The sequence below is a fragment of the Mercenaria mercenaria genome, unplaced genomic scaffold (assembly GCF_021730395.1).
Source record: "Mercenaria mercenaria strain notata unplaced genomic scaffold, MADL_Memer_1 contig_1354, whole genome shotgun sequence".
Lineage (NCBI taxonomy): Eukaryota > Metazoa > Mollusca > Bivalvia > Venerida > Veneridae > Mercenaria > Mercenaria mercenaria.
In genome coordinates, this window is record NW_026459333.1 from 1 (window position 1) to 12118 (window position 12118).

Consider the following 12118-nt stretch of genomic DNA (forward strand, 5'->3'; position numbering starts at 1 on the left):
CCATGAAAAATATGGCCTCTAGAGAGGTAACAACGTTTTTTCATTATTTGACCTACTGACCTACTTTTTTAAGGCACGTGACCCACTTTCAAACTTGACCTAGATATCATCAAGATGAACATTCTGACCAATTTTTATGGAGATCCATTCACAAGTATGGCCTCTAGAGAGGTCACAAGGTTTTTCTATTTTTAGACCTACTGACCTAGTTTTTTAATGCACATGACCCTGTTTCGAACTTGACCTAGATATCATCAAGCTGAACATTCAGACCAACTTTCATACAGATCCCATGAAAAATATGGCCTCTAGAGAGGTCATAAGGTTTTTCTATTATTTGATCTACTGACCTAGTTTTTGACGGCACGTGACCCACTTTCAAACTCGACCTAGATATCATCAAGATGAACATTCAGACCAACTTTCATACAGATCCCATGAAAAATATGGCCTCTAGAGAGGTCACAAGGTTTTTCTATTATTTGACCTACTGACCTACTTTTTGAAGGCACATGACCCACTTTAGAACTTGACCTAGATATCATCAAGATGAACATTCTGACCAATTTTCATGAAGATCTTATGAAATATATGGCCTCTAGAGAGGTAACAAGGTTTTTCTATTTTTAGACCTACTGACCTAGTTTTTGACCGCAAGTGACTTAGTTTCGAATTTGACCTAGATATCATCAAGATGAACATTCAGACCAACTTTCATACAGATCCCATGAAAAATATGGCCTTTAGAGAGGTCACAAGGTTTTTCTATTATCTGACCTACTGACCTTATTTTTGAAGGAAAGTGACCCAGTTTCGAACTTGACCTAGATATCATCAAGGTGAACGTTCTGACCAATTTTCATGAAGATCTTATGCAATATATGGCCTCTAGAGAGGTCACAGGGTTTTTCTATTTTTAGACCTACTGACCTAGTTTTTGAAGGCACGTGACCCAGTTTCGAACTTGACCTAGATATCATCAAGATGAACATTCTGACCAATTTTCATGAAAATCTTATGAAATATATGGCCTCTAGAGAGGTCACAAGGTTTTTCTATTTTTAGACCTACTGACCTAGTTTTTGATGGCACATGACCCAGTTTCGAACTTGACCTAGATATCATCAAGATGAACATTCTGACCAATTTTCATAAAGATCCCACAAAAAATGTGACCTCTAGAGTGGTCACAAGCAAAAGTTTACGGACGCACGGACGACGGACACCGCGCGATCACAAAAGCTCACCTTGTCACTTTGTGACAGGTGAGCTAAAAATGGGGAAAACTGGATTTCTGTGAAACCAGGCCTCTTCCTACATTCTTACAATTATGGAGTGTGGAGTGCAGCAGGCATTTTTTTCAAACTGGAAAATATATAATTTTTGAAAACATTTTGGCACAATAACCTTTAAATTTCACTCAGAGTATATATTAACTGTTTACATAAGTAACAGATTGGTCAACACATTCTGGTGTTCTCCAATGAAAATCTTGCATTTGGTCAATCTCATTTAAGAAACATGTTTAAAATGAAAAATAGGCATATTTTTATACAACTGGCATCAGTTCCAAGAAATCATAGAAAATCCAAAATAATTTTTATGTCTCAGCTGCAAAAAAAGAAAAAAAACTATTCCACTATTTTCCATATACTACATACTCTTATGCATTCCTAAGTTTCCTCAAATATGAATCTTCAAAAATTACTTTGCCTGCAGTGCATATAAATTAAAACCAAAATGACTTATAAAGGGAAAATACAATGTTGTTATTTTTTTTAATAATAAAAATTATCAAAAATATTGTTTGTTTGCAGTGATCTGATATAGATGCTTTCCCCCCATTTCTGCCAACACAGACATGACAAAAATACAGACAAAGAAAATTCAAGCTGTCAGTATTTAGGTTAATAATGAATAAATTATTACATTCTACAGAAATAAGTAAATAGTTAATACAATTCTTTCTGTATGCCAGGGCTTCCTGCTAGGATTTGAACCTAGAATTCTTACTGAAGTAAGTGTGTTTCCTTACACTACAAGAAGTAACCCCATAGCAACACAGACATTTTAGAGCATCCTAACACTTTCATTTATATATAATATAAAAGTGCAATTAGTTCCCAAATCTGCAATAACAGATGATAACTGAAAAGACATAATACAAAACGGCAACCTATATTATATAATTATGTGACGGTGATACTTGTAAATATTTCAACGAAACAAAATTAAATACATCATGAACTGTTGTGGTATGTGCTGATAAATTAGCAACACTTGGTAGTATGTGCATGTAAAAATAACAAAATGAACCGCGCCATGAGAAAACCAACATAGTGTGTTTGCGACCAGCATCCGTGCAGTCTGGTCAGAATCCATGCTGTTCGCTTTCAACGCCTCTTGCAATTATAGAAACCGTTAGTGAACAACATGGATTCATGCTGGTTGCAAAATCACTATTTTGGTTAGATCTATACATAGATCTCTGAATTCGGCTACCCCTGTCGGGCCTCAGTCAGATAAAATACATGTGATCAGCTGTTTAGATGGCATAGAAGCTATCAATATATTTTGGTCTTCTCAATCTCATGGTGCAGCTCAAATGAAAGTGAATTTTGTTGTTGAATCTATAAGTGTCAAAATTAAAAATATGTTTCATATTTATTAACAAATGGATGCGGTAACTGGATCCCTTGACCCTATGTCTACCGGTCTGGGTATGTTATAATTTAGGCAGTGGCTACGATTACGGTACCATAATCCTAGCCTCCGGTTCTAGGATTACGGAATTTCCGTATTCCTAGACAACCCTATGAGGATAGGCTAGGATTACAGAAGTATATTTAGAGGCATAAACTATATGTTAGGACACACATAAATGATGTGGGTAACTTACTTATTTCACTTAAATTTTCATGCCTGCCTTATTATTTCGTGTTTTCTATCTGCCATTTTGGGCTAGCATAATCTTAATGGCGGCGCACGGAAATATATTAGAAATATGAGTGTCAAAGTTAGGTTTAAAAAAAAAAATGCTATACTTTGAATTTAATGATTTTAACCATATTTTATGTTATTAAAGACCATTTGTGTTGACTTGATGAAAAAATGCAGGTATATACGAAACATAGATAATTCTATAATTTTTCCGCGCACCGCCATTAAGATTATACTAACCCAAAACGGCCGATCGATAGCACGAAATATTAGTGAAATTAAGTGAAATGAGTAAGTTTACAATGTCATTTATGCATGTTCTAACATAAACTTGATGCCTCTTAAATACTTCCGTAATCCTAGCCTATTCTCATAGGGTTGTCTAGGAATACGGAACTTCCGTAATCCTAGAACCAGAGGCTAGGATTACGGTACCGTAATCGTAGCCACTGCCTATAATTTACTGGTAATTGCTATTGGGAAAGGCAGTGGCTACGATTACGGTACCGTAATCCTAGCCTCCGGTTCTAGGATTACGGAAGTTCCGTATTCCTAGACAACCCTATGAGAATATAGGCTAGGATTACGGAAGTATTTAAGAGGCATCAAATTTATGTTAGGACATGCATAAATGACATTGTAAACTTACTCATTTCACTTAATTTCACTAATATTTCATGCTATCGATCGGCCGTTTTTGGTTAGTATAATCTTAATGGCGGTGCGCGGAAATATTATAGAATTATCTATGTTTTGTATATACTTGCATTTTTTTCATCAAGTCAACACAAATTGTCCTTGATAATAACATACAATATGGTTATAAATCATAAAATTCAAAATATAGAATATTTTTTAAAATCTAATTTGGACACTCATATTATTTCTAATATATTTTCGCGCGCTGCCATTAAGAATATACATGTACTAACCCCAAAACGGTGGAAAGGTAACACGAATTAATAAGGCAGGCATGAAATATTAAGTGAAATAAGTAAGTTTACAACATCATTTATGCCTGTCCTAACATACACTTTATGCCTCTTAAAATACTTCCGTAATCCTAGCCTATCCTCATAGGGTTGTCTAGGAATACGGAACTTCCGTAATCCTAGAACCGGAGGCTAGGATTATGGTACCGTAATCGTAGCCACTGCCATTGGGAAAAGCTGAAGTAAGTTATCATCAAAATTGCCTCTTTCCATTTGTTATTAAAGAATCTATACATTTGTATGAAAAACAAATATCTATAGTATGAGGCGTTAGACTTGAACTTAGATTATTAATTAAATAATTAAATCAGTTATTTGGGGACGAACTGTCAAAACAAGAGCGAGTTGACTGGGGGCGAATCGGCAGTATGCCATCATTTACGCGTATTTTTAAGACCTTCGTCTACTTAACATTAAACAAACAATGAAGAACAATAAATCTATAACATTTAAATGAAATGGGATTTGTATAGTATTGATTTGAAACAAACCTACATTTCGTCAGAAAATAAAATCTCTCGGTAGCTAACCTCGCAGCCGCCGCCATATTTGTTTACCAAAATCCCATCAGCCAATCAGGCTACAGAAGTCGCTGGAGGTTACCTGTCGTACTTTTTTGAAGTTCGCAGGGGACCAGTCTATACCTGGAACTTGCAACAGGAAGGTGGCAGGGGAGCGGTTTCGTAGTTTGGCCCCGTCGATTTTCTGTATAAACAGGACAGGGTAGATATAAAGGCATATATATCTTACTGGTTATTTATCATTATTAATTCTTTAATATATCTGGGGAATGAGGAACGGTTAATGATTCTACATGGTGGGTGTTTTAAAATTCCTAGCTCCCTACTTCCGGTTGAGGCTAAAACATAAACATAAACATCAGAACAAAAAGTCGGCCAGACGCTCGGCTGTTATCCATCCACATTTTTTCAAGTGAAAATTAGGGAAATAAAGTGGTGGTTGGGAGACACATTCCACACCACCTGGGTATGCATCTATGTTCGCACTATACATATATGCTACGAAATTGGATTTAAAAATACAAAATGGATGAATGGCAGAGTTTAAAGTGAGGCCCGGTTAGGCTAATTTTGGTCTATAAAATTTGGGTGATTTGGCCAATTTTCACTACATCTGGCATGGAAAGCGACAGATGCATAGGACCGGAGAGTCGTCTTTATGTAGTCTATAGTATCTGCAATAGTCCATAGTAGTTTCAAAGAAAAATAAGCAAAAACGAGATTTCTATGGATATTTCAACACTGGTACCCACACGGATTTACAGTCAACTCGTCCCCTAGTCAACTCGTCCCCCAGTCAACTCGTCCCCGATTTGGTCATTTCGTCCCCCTCGGCGATTTCAAATCGGTCATTTCGTCCCCCCTTTTTCGGCCCCCTTTTTAAAACGTATTTTGAAAAAAAAAATCAAAGTAGGATAATAATCTGTGTAGCGTGCACGGTCTAGCTCAGTATATTAAATATAATATAATTTTCCTATGGGCTTCCTTGCCGAATGATTGGAAAACAAATGATTCTTAAAATGATTGGTGAAATATAAAACAATTAATGCTAATCAATCTATCTCAATTTAACTGATGACGAGCACTCAAAATTAGTGGATGGGATCTCTTGTAGTATGGCGATTCACAACAAACTATGCCTGAGGTGAATACCATACATTAAGATTTTACCTAAATACTACTAGATGTCAAGTTCATATCGTCGTGGCCCTTAAACGAAACGCAATGTTTTGAGTAAGAACTCAGACTATGATAGGAGGTCAAGAACCCAATAGTATATGGTAATTATTTCTTATTTATTATCGCTCGGCAGCTTGGCAGATTCATACAATATATTTACTTTGACGTTGTTGACTCCTCGGTAGCCAGGCAGGTTCTGATCTCTTCGTGGCGCTGTCCCGGTATTTATAAGCTTTTATCCAATTGTAATTAATGAGCGCTCAATGATTATGACAAAATCAAGCTCCTTAGTACATTGATAATGGAAGTGCGTAATTTGTCCTTAATTTGTGTATTTTCCGTAATCAGAGCCTAAAACTATCGTAATTAACGTGTCAGTAGATAGAACTTTCTTTTCTAGGAATTCATGAAAGATTAGTGCTTATTTCATTTAGTCTATCATCTAAAATATTGAATTATGACGGATCATCGGCGGTTCGAATATGATTGGGTCTAACTATTCTAGGTACGAATCATAAGGTATGCGGTGACTAAATTATATCAAACATCCTGATAGAGGCATCTCGCCACATCTGTTTTTTTTTTCTTTCAAGTACGTCAGTGTGGAATTCGCAAATCTGCACTCCCCTGCCACCAAAGGCACTCGTTTTCTGATAGATATTTCATGAACGGGAAGGGCTAGAGACTTGGGTTCGGTCTCATTTTGTAGCTAAATGTACATGTGAAATGTTGATAGGTAGTTTGTTTAATTGTCTAGAGAATTTATTTCACAACGGCCCGGAAAGTGAACCCATTGCTCGCAGGCTCGATTCTCGAGATTCTGACCTTCAGTAGACATATGTATATTTTGAAGGGGGCTCATATTTCACTACATATTTTTCATTTTTAACTCATTTAACAAACATTTTTTTGTCCCAGGTCCGATACTGGTGCCTATGCATAGCATATGCATGCTTCTTGCATACCAGACGGGGATTTCCGGTATTTTTACCGGTGCTGGAAAAATCCATCTTACACCCCGGGGTGTAAGATGACTCTCGTGCTTTAAATGACGTATTACGAACTACATATATGTAGAAGATTTATGTAGTTATTTATACTTTATTTCGAAAAACGGAATAAAAATCCAATACCTTGACAGTTCCTCTTTGTTCCTGATAGTATATTTCTCGATTCAAAATACGTTATTTTATCAAATATTCATAACGTTACGCTGGAACTGATAAAACAAAACCGGAACTAAACATTGTTGTTTGTCTTTGAAACGTCATGGCGTCTTTCCTGTTTACGGACGTTGATTTCCCGCGCTTTGTTTAAATACACTGCTATAAGAAATAGTTCTAAAAAGAAAGCCGTTCGACTGATTTTATTTTTATTATTATATCTTGATATCGGTATGCAAGAAAAAGATTCTGTCACTGGTTATAGGTGCAGATGGGAAAATCCGGCTCTCGGGTAACTGTTTAAGCGGTAACTCGGTAGGAACCTCGTTACCGCCTAAACAGTTACCCTCGAGGCCGGAAATTCCCATCTGCACATATAACCAGTGAAAGAATCTTATATTGTTTCACTGCAACTAGATACCACAACAAATCATTCTCAGATCTTGAAATAGAGTCGATGCAGAATTAACGCATTGTTTCATAGATAGTGAATCGATCAGAATAGACAGAATAGATCATTGTCATAGAAAAAAACGTTGATGTACTTTTTCCATTCGAATTGACATAATTTGAACATAGACTCTGCATTTATGCCATAAAATATGTCTGATTGGACGTGCTGAATCATCCGGCAAAAACCATCAATATTTCTAAAGTAACATTAATTAGAATCAAGGTCTACTGTGCTGTGCATTTAATCCGTCATGTGTTTGTTTCAGATGAATGAATACCTGCACCATGAAAACAATGTCATTTGCAAAATTTTTTAACCTGTGCTGGGCGTTCACATTGACATTTCTTGTTCAACAGGAATACACGATGTCGACCAACAGTACAGCTAGGTAAATGTCGATGTTCTATATAATATTCTACAATAATTTCGTAAAAAATGAACAATGTCTGTAAGTAAGCCAAAGAAAGGACACCTCTGCATAGCTGACAAGGTCAAGGGTCTGAATGAAGCATGATCATGCACCAAAATATCAACAAATTTATACATTTATACAATGGAATGAAATAACATACAGTAGGCCTATATTACAGAAAGATGTGATTAATAAATAGTATCATAATTATTTATTTTACATGGCATGCATGAATTGTTCAACTTCATAAATCAACTGTGCTGTAGACCTACAGAATCAGCATAAAGAAATGAAGCTACATGAGTAGTTTTAAGATACATAAATCCACACTTGTCAAGATCCATATATAATGCTGATTTCCTTATATGGTGGTTTTTCAAAATAATGAAGCTTTTTCTTCTTTTCACCTTACTTTAATTCAGTTCAGTTTTAGAATGTGTTTTGGGGCAAATCATATCCAAATAAATGTATTCAAGAAAAGTGTGCAATTTCAGATGAATGACTCTAGCATTATTAAAGTTATTGTTAAATTAAATAGCTAATTTTGTCCCCTCTGCACCATAAGTGTGACATTTTGCATGAAGGATACTTTTCAACTGTGTTTTACTTTTTCAAACCAAACTTAATTGTCACAGCTTTGGCTTTTCTTATGTAATCTAAACTCTGCACATTTAAAACAAAGTACTTCTTTACATTAACTACATTTTAGTCTTACCAATAGTTCATGTCTTAATTGTGATGGAAGCCCCTTCATAAAAAAATAGTGATAAATTTAAAAGTTGAACACTACAATTTCATAACTTCATTACTTTTCTTAAGATCTTTATCCTTACAGCTTTGAAGACACCTTATGATTTTATTGTTTTATATATCAAATTTCGCAGAATCTTCATATATGTCCATACACCCAAAAATGTCCTTTGTAAGTATTCTTTAAATAAAATGGGTTTTTACTTTATTTCCCTCTAAATGGAAGTTACAATGGTTACAAAAGCAGCTTTCAGCTTCACATATTAAGCCAAAGTGATGTCCCCTGTGCACCGTTTTTTGACATTCATCAGTTATCATAGCATTTATATTGTAATATGTTGTGGCAGTTCTATATTCTTAGCAGTGTGTAAGTTAAATGCAGGCATTACATGATAATTAAGCATTATATAAGAATCCCAGGACAATTTAAATTTTATTTTTTGCATTTTTCTCAAGTTGGCAATTTTCAGGTTTAAAAGGGGAAACATCAATTTTAATTAAAGTTTACCTACATATGTAAATAAGGTTTTATAATAATATGTTAATTATTTTTCATTCAGCAACAACTTTTCTAGGTAAAATTTTATTTTTATGTCAGATTTGTGCAGAAAGGGTGATTTTAAAAACCAAAGTCCACAAACATTTATTAAATAAGTTTCAAACTATACACAAACACCTATTCATATATGTTGAAAACAAAATACTGTTATACATATTTCCTTGTCATAAAACACTGCAATATTTATCACCCATCTTACTGGAAATTCTCTGAACTTATGAACTGAAGGCTGTTCAAAATATTATCTGATTGGTATTCTCAACACTTCCAAAGTTGTATATTTTCCTTGAAATTTGAATAGTTTGCTATCATAAAAAATAAGTGACCACCAAAAGAAATAGGCTTGCATTTCCAACCCCTATGTCACACTTTTGCTTCATTATTTTGAAAACCACCAATATGTTTCCACATAGTTTTTTATATACTATACTATACTTATTTCAGATGAAGATATAAATTTATTAAAAAAAAATAATGGGACAATTAATGCTAAAATTGCCAAGAAGAAGACTGCCAATTTACACACCATTTTATACAGGTAGGTGTTTAAAAGTGTTTTGAAAATAGATATGGCATTCAGCACTTATTTTACAAACTATAATAAATGGTTTTAGAATTATGTACATTGTACTTTTAAATTGTTTTTAATGTGAAGTATCAGCAATGGAAATCTATAGAGAAATCACAGTTAATTGTGAAAGAAAAATTTATGTATATATAAATGTACATGTTGTGCTTTTTTTTAGTTACAGTATGATATGGTGAACAAAAAGCCCTCAATGCAGCCAGTTCTGGAGATTTGGTTAACCCTATGAATAGTAGACAGGTACAAAAAAGGTACAGGATAGTTTAAAGCTGCATTTATATATTTTTTTATGTAATTACTATTTATCAGTTCAAATGAAACTTGGTACATCAGCATGAAGTGGACAGGCACATATTGTCAGGACTATCAAATTTGATTATTTGTTTCTTCAGTTTTTATGTCATTTTCTTTTTCAAATTGTCATATCATAGCTTCCTTCATACCTTCTTCATAAACTCTCTTTCTGCAGATTCCATCATATTCAAATGGATCATGGTATACTTCATGGCCAAGCAGCAGAATTATACACATACTATAGTGGATTTTACATCTGATGACAGTTTTTCTCAAGTTATGGTCCTTTTAGAAACAGTTACAGTTTCTTTTCTTTTGTTCTTTATGTACTCAGCACTTCCCCCACTTTCTATCCAATGCCCTTGAAACTTGTAATACACTTTTACCTTAAATGTAAAGGCCTTTATCTATTTTAGCCTAAAATCTAAATTTGGAGTGTTATGCCCCTTTTTATATTATAAGAATTATATTTCATCTCCTCCTACAGTTTTCATACTGTGTCACAGTGCAAAAGTAAGTTGATATGAAATTATCAACATGAAGTAGGCATGCACATATTGCAAGACTTCATTTCAGGTACTTTTTATTGAGTGATGCCCTTTAAAATATCACAAATACACTTGTACATTGTGTATGCCTACTCACAGTTTCAAACAATTCATAAGAAATTTAGTATACATTATGGACATGAGTGATCATGTGCCTAATATATAGTGTTAGTTGAAAATGGAATGCATGAAGACATACAGACAAATATATATCATCTGTTTGAATTCAAAGCTGTATTTCTTAGTCTTTATTACTTGTGTAAGGTACTGTTTTTCCACTTCTTAATGACATTTTCTTGATAATGTCTGTCAGACTGATAATATTATAATTGTAAGGTTTTACATTCTAAAATTTTGTGTTTTTATGAACATATAAAACATGTAAAGTTTATACTAGTGTAAAAATAGCTAAATTTTTCCATTTCAGATGATCATCTGAAGGGCCACAATTGTTTAAAGCACTGGTCAACAAACACTGAACTATTTGATGGATCATACATGTGCAGAATGTACTACCATATTTCCAGAATCAGAGAAATAGAAATACCAAGTATTAGAGAGAAAGAAAAGTATGCATCATGTATAAAGAACTGCCTAAGAATAATTTGCAAAATACAGTGAAATCTAACAATTGCTAATTGCATAATGCATATGGAAGTTAAGATAGGTGTACTCTTCTGGAAAATATGTGTCCAGTGCAACATTTCTTTTTCAATTTTGTGAGCATAATTCTACATAAAAATTGTAACATGGCTACAGGATAATACAAAAGGTTTAATCTTATTTCCAAACACATTGGGGAATCAGAGAAGAAATACAAGAATTAGGGAAAAAGAAATAATTGTCATGAATGAAGAACTTGCTTTTTATTAATTTACAAATACATTTTAGCCTCACAACTGTTACTGATATATGAATAGTGGAAGTTAGAAGTGTGGACTTTGATTAATCTTCAACTTCTCTGAGCATAGTTCTATATAAAAATTGTAACTTTGTAAAATAGTCTTATAGAAAAAGTATAAAACTTTCATACTTGTTTATAGAAAATGTTTCTGGATGTTTCAATGTAGGTTTGCTAGAACCAGACCACTAGCTCCTAAGTCAATGTTACGCTTAGATGTCAAAGGTTAAAAGGGTCTGTTTCTGTCTGGTCAATAACTGCCATACTTAAAGGGATTTTGGAATTACTCGGCATAAATGTTCACCATAAAGAGACAGCGTGTTATGCGCAAAACCCAAACCCTTGCTCCAAGGTCAAGGTCACACGTAGAGGTCAAAGGTTAATAGAGTCTTTTTGGTGTCTGGTCAATAACTCTGCATCCATGAAGGGACTTTTAGATAACTTGGCATAAATGTTCACCATAATGAAACAAGGTGTCATGCACAAGACCAAGACCCCTAGCTCGAAGGTCACACTTAGAGGCCGAAGGTCAGATACAAAAATGACTTTGTCCCGAGCATTTCTTGTTCATGCATGGAGGGATTTTGATGTACAATGGCAAAACATCCATGCAGGCTGATGATGATCAGCACTGTTCGCCATTCAATTAGTATATTTTTGGTAAGCATCCCTTTTAACAGTTAATGGTACTGTCCAAATTGAAAAATGGACAAGTTCATTACAGAAATTCAACAGGGTAAGGGTTAATATTAGCCCAAGGAGAAAAATTGGGACTACTTTTCTGTAGTACAACACGCATGTTACATCCAATTTATTTTG

At 34.3% G+C, this 12118-nt stretch overlaps 1 long non-coding RNA gene across 1 annotated transcript; it reads left to right on the forward strand.

The window, feature by feature from the left end:
• The first annotated feature begins 6942 nt into the window (after nt 1–6942).
• LOC128551625 (uncharacterized) lies at nt 6943–11193 on the forward strand. The gene is made up of 4 exons (XR_008368848.1): nt 6943–7637; nt 9415–9508; nt 9717–9807; nt 10826–11193. It is a non-coding gene; the product is annotated as an uncharacterized LOC128551625 (long non-coding RNA).
• The last annotated feature ends 925 nt before the right edge of the window (nt 11194–12118 follow it).